The sequence below is a fragment of the Opisthocomus hoazin genome, chromosome 15, assembly GCF_030867145.1.
Source record: "Opisthocomus hoazin isolate bOpiHoa1 chromosome 15, bOpiHoa1.hap1, whole genome shotgun sequence".
Lineage (NCBI taxonomy): Eukaryota > Metazoa > Chordata > Aves > Opisthocomiformes > Opisthocomidae > Opisthocomus > Opisthocomus hoazin.
This window is the reverse complement of record NC_134428.1, coordinates 1,839,537-1,854,822: the sequence shown is the minus strand read 5'-3', so window position 1 is coordinate 1,854,822 and position 15,286 is coordinate 1,839,537.

Sequence of the window (15,286 nt, the reverse complement as noted above, 5' to 3'; positions counted from 1 at the left end):
TGAAGTTTGAGGGAGCAAGACAAGCAAGCAGCCCCAGTCTCTGTGCCTCTGTGCGAGCAGTGCCATGGGCAGATGAGGCTGAGCAACAGCTTTTCAGGCTAGCTCTTTCTGCCTGCGAGCTATCTGCAGACGTTCGCATTTTCGGAGCAGGGCTGCCGGAAGTGCTCGGCACAGACCACCTAAGCTACTTTTGAAGTTTGAGGGGACAAGACAAGCAAGCAGCCCCAGTCTCTGTGCCTCTGTGCAAGCAGTGCCATGGGCAGATGAGGCTGAGCAACAGCTTTCCAGGCTAGCTCTTTCTGCCTGCGAGCTATCTGCAGACGTTCGCATTTTCGAAGCAGGGCTGCCAAAGGCACCCGGTACAAACAGCCAAAAGCTACGTTTGAAGTTTGAGGGGGCAAGACAAGCAAGCAGCCCCAGTCTCTGTGCCTCTGTGCGAGCAGTGCCATGGGCAGATGAGGCTGAGCAACAGCTTTCCAGGCTAGCTCTTTCTGCCTGCGAGCTATCTGCAGACGTTCGCATTTTCGAAGCAGGGCTGCCGCAAGCACCCGGCACGGACCACCTAAGCTACGTTTGAAGTTTGAGGGGACAAGACAAGCAAGCAGCCCCAGTCTCTGTGCCTCTGTGCGAGCAGTGCCATGGGCAGATGAGGCTGAGCAACAGCTTTCCAGGCTAGCTCTTTCTGGCTGCGAGCTATCTGCAGACGTTCGCATTTTCGGAGCAGGGCTGCCGGAAGTGCTCGGCACAGACCACCTAAGCTACGTTTGAAGTTTGAGAGGGCAAGACAAGCAAGCAGCCCCAGTCTCTGTGCCTCTGTGCGAGCAGTGCCATGGGCAGATGAGGCTGAGCAACAGCTTTCCAGGCTAGCTCTTTCTGGCTGCGAGCTATCTGCAGACGTTTGCATTTTCGGAGCAGTGCTGCCGGAGGCGCACGGCACGGACCACCTAAGCTACGTTTGAAGTTTGAGGGGACAAGACAAGCAAGCAGCCCCAGTCTCTGTGCCTCTGTGCGAGCAGTGCCATGGGCAGATGAGGCTGAGCAACAGCTTTCCAGGCTAGCTCTTCCTGCCTGCGAGCTATCTGCAGACGTTCGCATTTTCAGAGCAGCGCTGCCGGAAGCACCCGGCACGGACCACCTAAGCTACGTTTGAAGTTTGAGGGGGCAAGACAAGCAAGCAGCCCCAGTCTCTGTGCCTCTGTGCGAGCAGTGCCATGGGCAGATGAGGCTGAGCAACAGCTTTCCAGGCTAGCTCTTTCTGCCTGCGAGCTATCTGCAGACGTTCGCATTTTCGGAGCAGGGCTGCCGGAAGCGCCCGGCACGGACCACCTAAGCTACGTTTGAAGTTTGAGGGAACAAGACAAGCAAGCAGCCCCAGTCTCTGTGCCTCTGTGCGAGCAGTGCCATGGGCAGATGAGGCTGAGCAACAGCTTTCCAGGCTAGCTCTTTCTGGCTGCGAGCTATCTGCAGACGTTCGCATTTTCGGAGCAGCGCTGCCGGAAGCACCCGGCAAGGACCACCTAAGCTACGTTTGAAGTTTGAGGGGACAAGACAAGCAAGCAGCCCCAGTCTCTGTGCCTCTGTGCGAGCAGTGCCATGGGCAGATGAGGCTGAGCAACAGCTTTCCAGGCTAGCTCTTTCTGCCTGCGAGCTATCTGCAGACGTTCGCATTTTCGGAGCAGGGCTGTCAAAGGCGCCCGGTAGAAACAGCCAAAAGATACGTTTGAATTTTGAGGGGGCAAGACAAGCAAGCAGCCCCAGTCTCTGTGCCTCTGTGCGAGCAGTGCCATGGGCAGATGAGGCTGAGCAACAGCTTTTCAGGCTAGCTCTTTCTGCCTGCGAGCTATCTGCAGACGTTTGCATTTTCGGAGCAGGGCTGCCAAAGGCGCCCGGTACAAACAGCCAAAAGATACGTTTGAAGTTTGAGGGAGCAAGACAAGCAAGCAGCCCCAGTCTCTGTGCCTCTGTGCGAGCAGTGCCATGGGCAGATGAGGCTGAGCAACAGCTTTTCAGGCTAGCTCTTTCTGCCTGCGAGCTATCTGCAGACGTTCGCATTTTCGGAGCAGGGCTGCCGGAAGTGCTCGGCACAGACCACCTAAGCTACGTTTGAAGTTTGAGAGGGCAAGACAAGCAAGCAGCCCCAGTCTCTTTTCCTCTGTGTGAGCAGTGCCATGGGCAGATGAGGCTGAGCAACAGCTTTCCAGGCTAGCCCCTAATGGCTGCCAGCTATCTGCAGACGTTTGCATTTTCGGAGCAGTGCTGCCGGAGGCCCACGGCACGGACCACCTAAGCTACGTTTGAAGTTTGAGAGGACAAGACAAGCAAGCAGCCCCAGTCTCTGTGCCTCTGTGCGAGCAGTGCCATGGGCAGATGAGGCTGAGCAACAGCTTTCCAGGCTAGCTCTTTCTGCCTGCGAGCTATCTGCAGACGTTCGCATTTTCGGAGCAGCGCTGCCGGAAGCACCCGGCACGGACCACCTAAGCTACGTTTGAAGTTTGAGGGGGCAAGACAAGCAAGCAGCCCCAGTCTCTGTGCCTCTGTGCGAGCAGTGCCATGGGCAGATGAGGCTGAGCAACAGCTTTCCAGGCTAGCTCTTTCTGGCTGCGAGCTATCTGCAGACGTTCGCATTTTCGGAGCAGGGCTGCCGGAAGCGCCCGGCACGGACCACCTAAGCTACGTTTGAAGTTTGAGGGAACAAGACAAGCAAGAAGCCCCAGTCTCTGTGCCTCTGTGCGAGCAGTGCCATGGGCAGATGAGGCTGAGCAACAGCTTTCCAGGCTAGCTCTTTCTGCCTGCGAGCTATCTGCAGACATTTGCATTTTCGGAACAGCGCTGCTGGAGGGCCCCTGCACGGATCCCCCAAAGCTACGTTTGAAGTTTGAGGTGGGAAGACAAGCAAGCAGCCCCCGTCTATGTGCCTCTGTGCGAGCTGTGCCATGAGCAGATGAGGCTGAGCAACAGCTTTCCAGGCTAGCCTCTTCTGGCTGCGAGCTACATGCTCTAATACTAGAAGCATATGTGGTTAGCACAGTATACAGTTTGTTTAGGGATAACTACTGAAGAAGGAAACATCAGATATACAATTTCTGTAATGACATGTAACACTATTTGAATTAATTATTTGTTTGGACATAGGAAAAGTTTACATAGCTAAGAACCTATCCCTCAGGGAATATGTATATATTTTTTTTGCAACCTGTCCAAGCAATTAATTCTGTTTGCTTTCTTTCTTCTGTTCTGTTGTGTTCACATGTAGTATTCTCTTGCGTTCTGTAATATTGTGTTGTGTTCTCCTGTGTTCTGATGTGTACTCATTTTTAGTGTTCTGTTGTTTTTTGTTGTGTTCTGTTGTGTTCTGTTGTGTTCTGCTGTGTTCTGACGTGTTCTTTTGTGTTCTGATGTATTGTATTCTTTTTGGTTCTGTTCTGTTTTTTTCTGTTTTGTTCTGATGTGTTCTATTGTGTTCTGATGTGTAGTGTTCTATTGTGTTCTGATATGTTTTCTTGTGTTCTCATTTATAGTATTCTCCTGTGTTCTGATGTGTTCTGCTGTGTTATGTTGTGTTCTGTTGTGTTCTCTGATGTTCTGATGTGTTCTCATGTGTACTGTTCTGTTGTGTTCTTTTGTGTTCTGTTGTGTTCTGTTGTGTTCTCATGTGTAGTGTTCTGTTCTGTTCTCTTCTGTTTTGTTCTGTTGTGTTCTATTGTGTTCAATTCTGTTCACATGTGTAGTGTTCTCATGTTCTGTTGTGTTCTTGTGTGTTCTGTTGTGTTCTGATGTGTTCTCATATGTAGTATTGTGTTGTGTTCTATTGTGTTCTTTTGTGTTCTGTTGTGTCTTCATGTGTTGTGTTGTGTTCTGTTTTGTTCTGATGTGTTCTCGTGTAGTGTTCTTTTGTGTTCTGTTGTGTTCTGTTGTGTTCTGTTGTGTTCTGATGTGTTCTCAGGTGCAGTGTTCTTTTGTGTTCTGTTGTGTTCTGTTGTGTTCTCATGTGTAGTGTTCTGTGGTGTTCTGTTGTGTTCTCTTGTGTTCTGTTGTGTTCTGATGTGTACTCATGTATAGTGTTCTGTTGTGTTCTGTTGTGTTCTGATTACTTCACATGTAGCATTTTGTAGTGCTGTGTAGTGTTCTGTTGTGTTCTGCTGTGTTATGATGTGTTCTGATGTGTTCTGTTGTGTTCTGATGTGTTGTATTCTCTTGTGTTCTCTTGTGTTCTGATGTGTTCTCGTGTGCAGTGTTCTTTTGTGTTCTGTTGTGTTCTGTTGTGTTCTGTTGTGTTCAGTGGTGTTCTGTTGTGTTCTGATGTGTTCTCATGTGTAGTGTTCTGTTGTTTTCTGTTGTCTTTTCTGTTGTGTTCTGTTGTGTTCTGCTGTGTTCTGATGTGTTCTGTTGTGGTCTGTTGTGTTCTCATGTGTAGTGTTCTGTTGTGTTGTGTTGTGATCTCTTGTGCTCTGTTGTGTTTACGTGTAGTGTTCTGTGATGTGTAATATTGTGTTGTGTTCTGTTGTGTTCTGTTGTGTTCTGTTTTGTTCTCATGTGTTCTGCTGGTTCTGTTGTGTTCTAATGTGTTGTGTTCTGTTGTGTTCTGTTGTGTTCTGTTGTGTTCTGATGTGTTCTGCTGTGTTCTCATTTTCAGTGTTCTGTTGTTTTTTGTTGTGCTCTGATGTGTTCTGTTATATTCTGATGTGCAGTGTTCTGTTGTGTTCTGTTGTGTTCTCTTGTGTTCTCGTGTGTTCTCATGTGTAGTGTTCTGTTGTCTTCTGTTGTGTTCTGCTGTGTTCTGTTGTGTTCTAATGTGTTCTGTTCTGTTCTGTTCTGTTCTGTTGTGTTCTGTTTTGTTCTGATGTGTTCTGCTGTGTTCTCATTTTTAGTGTTCTGTCGTTTTTTGTTGTGTTATGATGTGTTCTGTTATATTCTGATGTGCAGTGTTCTGTTGTGTTCTGTTGTGTTCTCATGTGTTCTCATGTGTTCTCATGTGTAGTGTTCTGTTGTGTTCTGATGTGTTCTCTTGTGTTCTCGTGTATTTTTCTGTTCTGTTGTGTTCTGTTGTGTTCTACTGTGTTCTGTTCACATATGTAGTGTTGAGTTGTGTGCAGTGATGTTCTTATGTGTTCTGTTGTGTTCTGATGTGTTCTCATGTGTACTATTGCGTTGTCTTCTGTTGTGTTTTCAAGTGTAGTGTTCTGTTGTGTTCTGTTTTGTTATGATGTGTTCTCCTGTGTAGTGTTCTACTGTGTTCCGTAGTCTTCTGTTGTGTTCTGTTGTATTCTCTTGGGTTCTGTGATGTTCTGATGTGTAGTGTTCTGTTTCGTTCTATTGTGTTCTGATGTGTTCACATGTGAAGTGTTCTGTTGTGTTCTGTTCTCTTCAAGTGTGTAGTGTTCTGTTTTGTTCTGTTGTGTTCTCTTGTCTTCACATGTGTAGTGTTCTGCTGTGTTCTGTTTTGTTCTGATGTGTTCTGATGTGTTCTCATTTTCACCGGACTCCAGGAAGGGGCGCAGCCGGGGGGTGGGGGCTGACCCCACCTGGCCAAACAGAGCCCGGTGTTCCATACCCTGTGACGTCACGCTGGGTTCCGGTGGGGAGGGCGGGGCGGCGGGAAGGCACTCGCGGCTTGGGGGGACGCAGCGCCGGTCCTGTTTCGGCAGAGCAGCTGTCTGGGTTGTACGGTTCGTTGTTGTGTTTTCTCCTTATTTGTATCGTTGTTGTTCCTGTTTTCCCTCTGTTTGCTGTTCTGTTAAACTGCCCTTATCCCGACCCACCTGTTTCTGCCTCTTTCTTTTCATTCTCCTCCGCACGCCGGCGGGGGGAGGGGCGGCCGCGTGGCGCTTTTGTTGCCGGCGGCAGCCGAAACCGAAACAGTTTTTCAGCAATTTAAGTCACAGATATGATCTGTAATGGGACAGATGACACTAACTGCATCTGACCATCCTAATATACTCCAGATGTTTATCTTTGCAAATACTGTTAGCTTGCAGTAGACTTTGTGCAAAGGTAGCAAGAGGAAGAGAAGCCTGCCTTTGAATTTTAAAGCTTTCTTTGCATGTGTCATTTTGTGTCCTTCTGTCTACGTGACTCGCAGCACTACACTGCACGTTCTGCGGAGCCCCTGATCTGCTAGTGACTGCTCTGTGCGAGCAGTGCCATGAGCAGACGAGGCTGAGCAACAGCTTTCCAGGCTAGCTCTTTCTGGCTGCGAGCTATGTGCAGACGTTCGCATTTTCATAGCAGCGCTGCCGGAGGCCCCCTGCACGAACTCTCAAAGTTACGTTTGAAGTCTGAGGGGGCAAGACATGCAAGCAGCCCCAGTCTCTGTGCCTCTGTGCGAGCAGTGCCATGGGCAGATGAGGCTGAGGAACAGCTTTCCAGTGTAGCTCTTTCTGCCTGCGAGCTATCTGCAGATGTTCATATTTTCAGAGCAGCGCTGCCAGAGGCCCCATGCAAGACTCACAAAGTTACATTTGAAGTTTAATGTGGCAAGACAAGCAAGAAGCCCCAGTCTCTGTGCCTCTGTGCGAGCAGTGCTATGAGCAGATGAGGCTGAGCAACAGCTTTCCAGGCTATCTTTTTCTGGCTGCGAGCTATCTGGAGACGTTCACATTTTCAGAGCAGCGCTGCAGCAGGCCCCCTGCAAGGACTCTCAAAGTTACGTTTGAAATTTGAGGTGGCAAGACAAGCAAGCAGCCCCAGTCTCTGTGCCTCTGTGCGAGCAGTGCCATGGGCAGATGAGGCTGAGCAACAGCTTTCCAGGCTAGCTCTTTCTGCCTGCGAGCTATCTGCAGACGTTCGCATTTTCGGAGCAGGGCTGCTAGAGGCTACTTGCACGGACCACATAAGCTATGTTTGAAGTTTGAAGTGGCAAGACAAGCAAGCAGCCCCAGTCTCTGTGCCTCTGTGCGAGCAGCGCCATGGGCAGATGAGGCTGAGCAACAGCTTTCCAGGCTAGCTCTTTCTGCCTGCGAGCTCTTTGCAGACGTTCGCATTTTGGGAGCAGGTCTGCTAGAGGCTACTTGCACGGACCACCTAAGCTACGTTTGAAGTTTGATGTGGCAAGACAAGCAAGCAGCCCCTGTCTCTGTGCCTCTGTGCGAGTAGTGCCATGGGCATATGAGGCTCAGCAACAGCTTTCCAGGCTAGCCCTTTCTGCCTGCGAGCTATCTGCAGACGTTCGCATTTTCGGAGCAGGGCTGCCGGAAGCACCCGGCACAGACCACCTAAGATACGTTTGAATTTTGAGGTGGCAAGACAAGCAAGCAGCCCCAGTCTCTGTGCCTCTGTGCGAGCAGTGCCATGGGCAGATGAGGCTGAGCAACAGCTTTCCAGGCTAGCTCTTTCTGGCTGCGAGCTATCTGCAGACGTTCGCATTTTCGGAGCAGGGCTGCCAGAAGTGGCCGGCACAGACCACCTAAGCTACTTTTGAAGTTTGAGGGGACAAGACAAGCAAGCAGCCCCAGTCTCTGTGCCTCTGTGCAAGCAGTGCCATGGGCAGATGAGGCTGAGCAACAGCTTTCCAGGCTAGCTCTTTCTGCCTGCGAGCTATCTGCAGACGTTCGCATTTTCGAAGCAGGGCTGCCAAAGGCACCCGGTACAAACAGCCAAAAGCTACGTTTGAAGTTTGAGGGGGCAAGACAAGCAAGCAGCCCCAGTCTCTGTGCCTCTGTGCGAGCAGTGCCATGGGCAGATGAGGCTGAGCAACAGCTTTCCAGGCTAGCTCTTTCTGCCTGCGAGCTATCTGCAGACGTTCGCATTTTCGAAGCAGGGCTGCCGCAAGCACCCGGCACGGACCACTTAAGCTACGTTTGAAGTTTGAGGGGACAAGACAAGCAAGCAGCCCCAGTCTCTGTGCCTCTGTGCGAGCAGTGCCATGGGCAGATGAGGCTGAGCAACAGCTTTCCAGGCTAGCTCTTTCTGGCTGCGAGCTATCTGCAGACGTTCGCATTTTCGGAGCAGGGCTGCCGGAAGTGCTCGGCACAGACCACCTAAGCTACGTTTGAAGTTTGAGAGGGCAAGACAAGCAAGCAGCCCCAGTCTCTGTGCCTCTGTGCGAGCAGTGCCATGGGCAGATGAGGCTGAGCAACAGCTTTCCAGGCTAGCTCTTTCTGGCTGCGAGGTATCTGCAGACGTTTGCATTTTCGGAGCAGTGCTGCCGGAGGCGCACGGCACGGACCACCTAAGCTACGTTTGAAGTTTGAGGGGACAAGACAAGCAAGCAGCCCCAGTCTCTGTGCCTCTGTGCGAGCAGTGCCATGGGCAGATGAGGCTGAGCAACAGCTTTCCAGGCTAGCTCTTTCTGGCTGCGAGCTATCTGCAGACGTTCGCATTTTCGGAGCAGCGCTGCCGGAAGCACCCGGCACGGACCACCTAAGCTACGTTTGAAGTTTGAGGGGGCAAGACAAGCAAGCAGCCCCAGTCTCTGTGCCTCTGTGCGAGCAGTGCCATGGGCAGATGAGGCTGAGCAACAGCTTTCCAGGCTAGCTCTTTCTGCCTGCGAGCTATCTGCAGACGTTCGCATTTTCGGAGCAGGGCTGCCGGAAGCGCCCGGCACGGACCACCTAAGCTACGTTTGAAGTTTGAGGGAACAAGACAAGCAAGCAGCCCCAGTCTCTGTGCCTCTGTGCGAGCAGTGCCATGGGCAGATGAGGCTGAGCAACAGCTTTCCAGGCTAGCTCTTTCTGCCTGCGAGCTATCTGCAGACGTTTGCATTTTCGGAGCAGTGCTGCCGGAGGCGCACGGCACGGACCACCTAAGCTACGTTTGAAGTTTGAGGGGACAAGACAAGCAAGCAGCCCCAGTCTCTGTGCCTCTGTGCGAGCAGTGCCATGGGCAGATGAGGCTGAGCAACAGCTTTCCAGGCTAGCTCTTTCTGGCTGCGAGCTATCTGCAGACGTTCGCATTTTCGGAGCAGCGCTGCCGGAAGCACCCGGCACGGACCACCTAAGCTACGTTTGAAGTTTGAGGGGGCAAGACAAGCAAGCAGCCCCAGTCTCTGTGCCTCTGTGCGAGCAGTGCCATGGGCAGATGAGGCTGAGCAACAGCTTTCCAGGCTAGCTCTTTCTGCCTGCGAGCTATCTGCAGACGTTCGCATTTTCGGAGCAGGGCTGCCGGAAGCGCCCGGCACGGACCACCTAAGCTACGTTTGAAGTTTGAGGGAACAAGACAAGCAAGCAGCCCCAGTCTCTGTGCCTCTGTGCGAGCAGTGCCATGGGCAGATGAGGCTGAGCAACAGCTTTCCAGGCTAGCTCTTTCTGCCTGCGAGCTATCTGCAGACGTTTGCATTTTCGGAGCAGGGCTGTCAAAGGCGCCCGGTAGAAACAGCCAAAAGATACGTTTGAATTTTGAGGGGGCAAGACAAGCAAGCAGCCCCAGTCTCTGTGCCTCTGTGCGAGCAGTGCCATGGGCAGATGAGGCTGAGCAACAGCTTTTCAGGCTAGCTCTTTCTGCCTGCGAGCTATCTGCAGACGTTTGCATTTTCGGAGCAGGGCTGCCAAAGGCGCCCGGTACAAACAGCCAAAAGATACGTTTGAAGTTTGAGGGAGCAAGACAAGCAAGCAGCCCCAATCTCTGTGCCTCTGTGCGAGCAGTGCCATGGGCAGATGAGGCTGAGCAACAGCTTTTCAGGCTAGCTCTTTCTGCCTGCGAGCTATCTGCAGACGTTCGCATTTTCGGAGCAGGGCTGCCGGAAGTGCTCGGCACAGACCACCTAAGCTACGTTTGAAGTTTGAGAGGGCAAGACAAGCAAGCAGCCCCAGTCTCTTTTCCTCTGTGTGAGCAGTGCCATGGGCAGATGAGGCTGAGCAACAGCTTTCCAGGCTAGCCCCTAATGGCTGCCAGCTATCTGCAGACGTTTGCATTTTCGGAGCAGTGCTGCCGGAGGCGCACGGCACGGACCACCTAAGCTACGTTTGAAGTTTGAGAGGACAAGACAAGCAAGCAGCCCCAGTCTCTGTGCCTCTGTGCGAGCAGTGCCATGGGCAGATGAGGCTGAGCAACAGCTTTCCAGGCTAGCTCTTTCTGCCTGCGAGCTATCTGCAGACGTTCGCATTTTCGGAGCAGCGCTGCCGGAAGCACCCGGCACGGACCACCTAAGCTACGTTTGAAGTTTGAGGGGGCAAGACAAGCAAGCAGCCCCAGTCTCTGTGCCTCTGTGCGAGCAGTGCCATGGGCAGATGAGGCTGAGCAACAGCTTTCCAGGCTAGCTCTTTCTGGCTGCGAGCTATCTGCAGACGTTCGCATTTTCGGAGCAGGGCTGCCGGAAGCGCCCGGCACGGACCACCTAAGCTACGTTTGAAGTTTGAGGGAACAAGACAAGCAAGAAGCCCCAGTCTCTGTGCCTCTGTGCGAGCAGTGCCATGGGCAGATGAGGCTGAGCAACAGCTTTCCAGGCTAGCTCTTTCTGCCTGCGAGCTATCTGCAGACATTTGCATTTTCGGAACAGCGCTGCTGGAGGGCCCCTGCACGGATCCCCCAAAGCTACGTTTGAAGTTTGAGGTGGGAAGACAAGCAAGCAGCCCCCGTCTATGTGCCTCTGTGCGAGCTGTGCCATGAGCAGATGAGGCTGAGCAACAGCTTTCCAGGCTAGCCTCTTCTGGCTGCGAGCTACATGCTCTAATACTAGAAGCATATGTGGTTAGCACAGTATACAGTTTGTTTAGGGATAACTACTGAAGAAGGAAACATCAGATATACAATTTCTGTAATGACATGTAACACTATTTGAATTAATTATTTGTTTGGACATAGGAAAAGTTTACATAGCTAAGAACCTATCCCTCAGGGAATATGTATATATTTTTTTTGCAACCTGTCCAAGCAATTAATTCTGTTTGCTTTCTTTCTTCTGTTCTGTTGTGTTCACATGTAGTATTCTCTTGCGTTCTGTAATATTGTGTTGTGTTCTCCTGTGTTCTGATGTGTACTCATTTTTAGTGTTCTGTTGTTTTTTGTTGTGTTCTGTTGTGTTCTGTTGTGTTCTGCTGTGTTCTGACGTGTTCTTTTGTGTTCTGATGTATTGTATTCTTTTTGGTTCTGTTCTGTTTTTTTCTGTTTTGTTCTGATGTGTTCTATTGTGTTCTGATGTGTAGTGTTCTATTGTGTTCTGATATGTTTTCTTGTGTTCTCATTTATAGTATTCTCCTGTGTTCTGATGTGTTCTGCTGTGTTATGTTGTGTTCTGTTGTGTTCTCTGATGTTCTGATGTGTTCTCATGTGTACTGTTCTGTTGTGTTCTTTTGTGTTCTGTTGTGTTCTGTTGTGTTCTCATGTGTAGTGTTCTGTTCTGTTCTCTTCTGTTTTGTTCTGTTGTGTTCTATTGTGTTCAATTCTGTTCACATGTGTAGTGTTCTCATGTTCTGTTGTGTTCTTGTGTGTTCTGTTGTGTTCTGATGTGTTCTCATATGTAGTATTGTGTTGTGTTCTATTGTGTTCTTTTGTGTTCTGTTGTGTCTTCATGTGTTGTGTTGTGTTCTGTTTTGTTCTGATGTGTTCTCGTGTAGTGTTCTTTTGTGTTCTGTTGTGTTCTGTTGTGTTCTGTTGTGTTCTGATGTGTTCTCAGGTGCAGTGTTCTTTTGTGTTCTGTTGTGTTCTGTTGTGTTCTCATGTGTAGTGTTCTGTGGTGTTCTGTTGTGTTCTCTTGTGTTCTGTTGTGTTCTGATGTGTACTCATGTATAGTGTTCTGTTGTGTTCTGTTGTGTTCTGATTACTTCACATGTAGCATTTTGTAGTGCTGTGTAGTGTTCTGTTGTGTTCTGCTGTGTTATGATGTGTTCTGATGTGTTCTGTTGTGTTCTGATGTGTTGTATTCTCTTGTGTTCTCTTGTGTTCTGATGTGTTCTCGTGTGCAGTGTTCTTTTGTGTTCTGTTGTGTTCTGTTGTGTTCTGTTGTGTTCAGTGGTGTTCTGTTGTGTTCTGATGTGTTCTCATGTGTAGTGTTCTGTTGTTTTCTGTTGTCTTTTCTGTTGTGTTCTGTTGTGTTCTGCTGTGTTCTGATGTGTTCTGTTGTGGTCTGTTGTGTTCTCATGTGTAGTGTTCTGTTGTGTTGTGTTGTGATCTCTTGTGCTCTGTTGTGTTTACGTGTAGTGTTCTGTGATGTGTAATATTGTGTTGTGTTCTGTTGTGTTCTGTTGTGTTCTGTTTTGTTCTCATGTGTTCTGCTGGTTCTGTTGTGTTCTAATGTGTTGTGTTCTGTTGTGTTCTGTTGTGTTCTGTTGTGTTCTGATGTGTTCTGCTGTGTTCTCATTTTCAGTGTTCTGTTGTTTTTTGTTGTGCTCTGATGTGTTCTGTTATATTCTGATGTGCAGTGTTCTGTTGTGTTCTGTTGTGTTCTCTTGTGTTCTCGTGTGTTCTCATGTGTAGTGTTCTGTTGTCTTCTGTTGTGTTCTGCTGTGTTCTGTTGTGTTCTAATGTGTTCTGTTCTGTTCTGTTCTGTTCTGTTGTGTTCTGTTTTGTTCTGATGTGTTCTGCTGTGTTCTCATTTTTAGTGTTCTGTCGTTTTTTGTTGTGTTATGATGTGTTCTGTTATATTCTGATGTGCAGTGTTCTGTTGTGTTCTGTTGTGTTCTCATGTGTTCTCATGTGTTCTCATGTGTAGTGTTCTGTTGTGTTCTGATGTGTTCTCTTGTGTTCTCGTGTATTTTTCTGTTCTGTTGTGTTCTGTTGTGTTCTACTGTGTTCTGTTCACATATGTAGTGTTGAGTTGTGTGCAGTGATGTTCTTATGTGTTCTGTTGTGTTCTGATGTGTTCTCATGTGTACTATTGCGTTGTCTTCTGTTGTGTTTTCAAGTGTAGTGTTCTGTTGTGTTCTGTTTTGTTATGATGTGTTCTCCTGTGTAGTGTTCTACTGTGTTCCGTAGTCTTCTGTTGTGTTCTGTTGTATTCTCTTGGGTTCTGTGATGTTCTGATGTGTAGTGTTCTGTTTCGTTCTATTGTGTTCTGATGTGTTCACATGTGAAGTGTTCTGTTGTGTTCTGTTCTCTTCAAGTGTGTAGTGTTCTGTTTTGTTCTGTTGTGTTCTCTTGTCTTCACATGTGTAGTGTTCTGCTGTGTTCTGTTTTGTTCTGATGTGTTCTGATGTGTTCTCATTTTCACCGGACTCCAGGAAGGGGCGCAGCCGGGGGGTGGGGGCTGACCCCACCTGGCCAAACAGAGCCCGGTGTTCCATACCCTGTGACGTCACGCTGGGTTCCGGTGGGGAGGGCGGGGCGGCGGGAAGGCACTCGCGGCTTGGGGGGACGCAGCGCCGGTCCTGTTTCGGCAGAGCAGCTGTCTGGGTTGTACGGTTCGTTGTTGTGTTTTCTCCTTATTTGTATCGTTGTTGTTCCTGTTTTCCCTCTGTTTGCTGTTCTGTTAAACTGCCCTTATCCCGACCCACCTGTTTCTGCCTCTTTCTTTTCATTCTCCTCCGCACGCCGGCGGGGGGAGGGGCGGCCGCGTGGCGCTTTTGTTGCCGGCGGCAGCCGAAACCGAAACAGTTTTTCAGCAATTTAAGTCACAGATATGATCTGTAATGGGACAGATGACACTAACTGCATCTGACCATCCTAATATACTCCAGATGTTTATCTTTGCAAATACTGTTAGCTTGCAGTAGACTTTGTGCAAAGGTAGCAAGAGGAAGAGAAGCCTGCCTTTGAATTTTAAAGCTTTCTTTGCATGTGTCATTTTGTGTCCTTCTGTCTACGTGACTCGCAGCACTACACTGCACGTTCTGCGGAGCCCCTGATCTGCTAGTGACTGCTCTGTGCGAGCAGTGCCATGAGCAGACGAGGCTGAGCAACAGCTTTCCAGGCTAGCTCTTTCTGGCTGCGAGCTATGTGCAGACGTTCGCATTTTCATAGCAGCGCTGCCGGAGGCCCCCTGCACGAACTCTCAAAGTTACGTTTGAAGTCTGAGGGGGCAAGACATGCAAGCACCCCAGTCTCTGTGCCTCTGTGCGAGCAGTGCCATGGGCAGATGAGGCTGAGGAACAGCTTTCCAGTGTAGCTCTTTCTGCCTGCGAGCTATCTGCAGATGTTCATATTTTCAGAGCAGCGCTGCCAGAGGCCCCATGCAAGACTCACAAAGTTACATTTGAAGTTTAATGTGGCAAGACAAGCAAGAAGCCCCAGTCTCTGTGCCTCTGTGCGAGCAGTGCTATGAGCAGATGAGGCTGAGCAACAGCTTTCCAGGCTATCTTTTTCTGGATGCGAGCTATCTGGAGACGTTCACATTTTCAGAGCAGCGCTGCAGCAGGCCCCCTGCAAGGACTCTCAAAGTTACGTTTGAAATTTGAGGTGGCAAGACAAGCAAGCAGCCCCAGTCTCTGTGCCTCTGTGCGAGCAGTGCCATGGGCAGATGAGGCTGAGCAACAGCTTTCCAGGCTAGCTCTTTCTGCCTGCGAGCTATCTGCAGACGTTCGCATTTTCGGAGCAGGGCTGCTAGAGGCTACTTGCACGGACCACCTAAGCTATGTTTGAAGTTTGAAGTGGCAAGACAAGCAAGCAGCCCCAGTCTCTGTGCCTCTGTGCGAGCAGCGCCATGGGCAGATGAGGCTGAGCAACAGCTTTCCAGGCTAGCTCTTTCTGCCTGCGAGCTCTTTGCAGACGTTCGCATTTTGGGAGCAGGTCTGCTAGAGGCTACTTGCACGGACCACCTAAGCTACGTTTGAAGTTTGATGTGGCAAGACAAGCAAGCAGCCCCTGTCTCTGTGCCTCTGTGCGAGTAGTGCCATGGGCATATGAGGCTCAGCAACAGCTTTCCAGGCTAGCTCTTTCTGGCTGCGAGCTATCTGCAGACGTTCGCATTTTCAGAGCATGTCTGCTGGAGGCACCCTGCACGGAACCCAAAATTACATTTGAATTTTGAGGTGGCAAGACAAGCAAGCAGCCCCAGTCTCTGTGCCTCTGTGCGAGCAGTGCCATGGGCAGATGAGGCTGAGCAACAGCTTTCCAGGCTAGCTCTTTCTGCCTGCGAGCTATCTGCAGACGTTCGCATTTTCGGAGCAGGGCTGCCGGAAGCGCCCGGCACGGACCACCTAAGCTACGTTTGAAGTTTGAGGGAACAAGACAAGCAAGCAGCCCCAGTCTCTGTGCCTCTGTGCGAGCAGTGCCATGGGCAGATGAGGCTGAGCAACAACTTTCCAGGCTAGCTCTTTCTGGCTGCGAGCTATCTGCAGACGTTCGCATTTTCGGAGCAGGGCTGCCGGAAGCACCCGGCACGGACCACCTAAGCTACGTTTGAAGTTTGAGGGGACAAGACAAGCAAGCAGCCCCAGTCTCTGTGCCTCTGTGCGAGCAGTGCCATGGGCAGATGAGG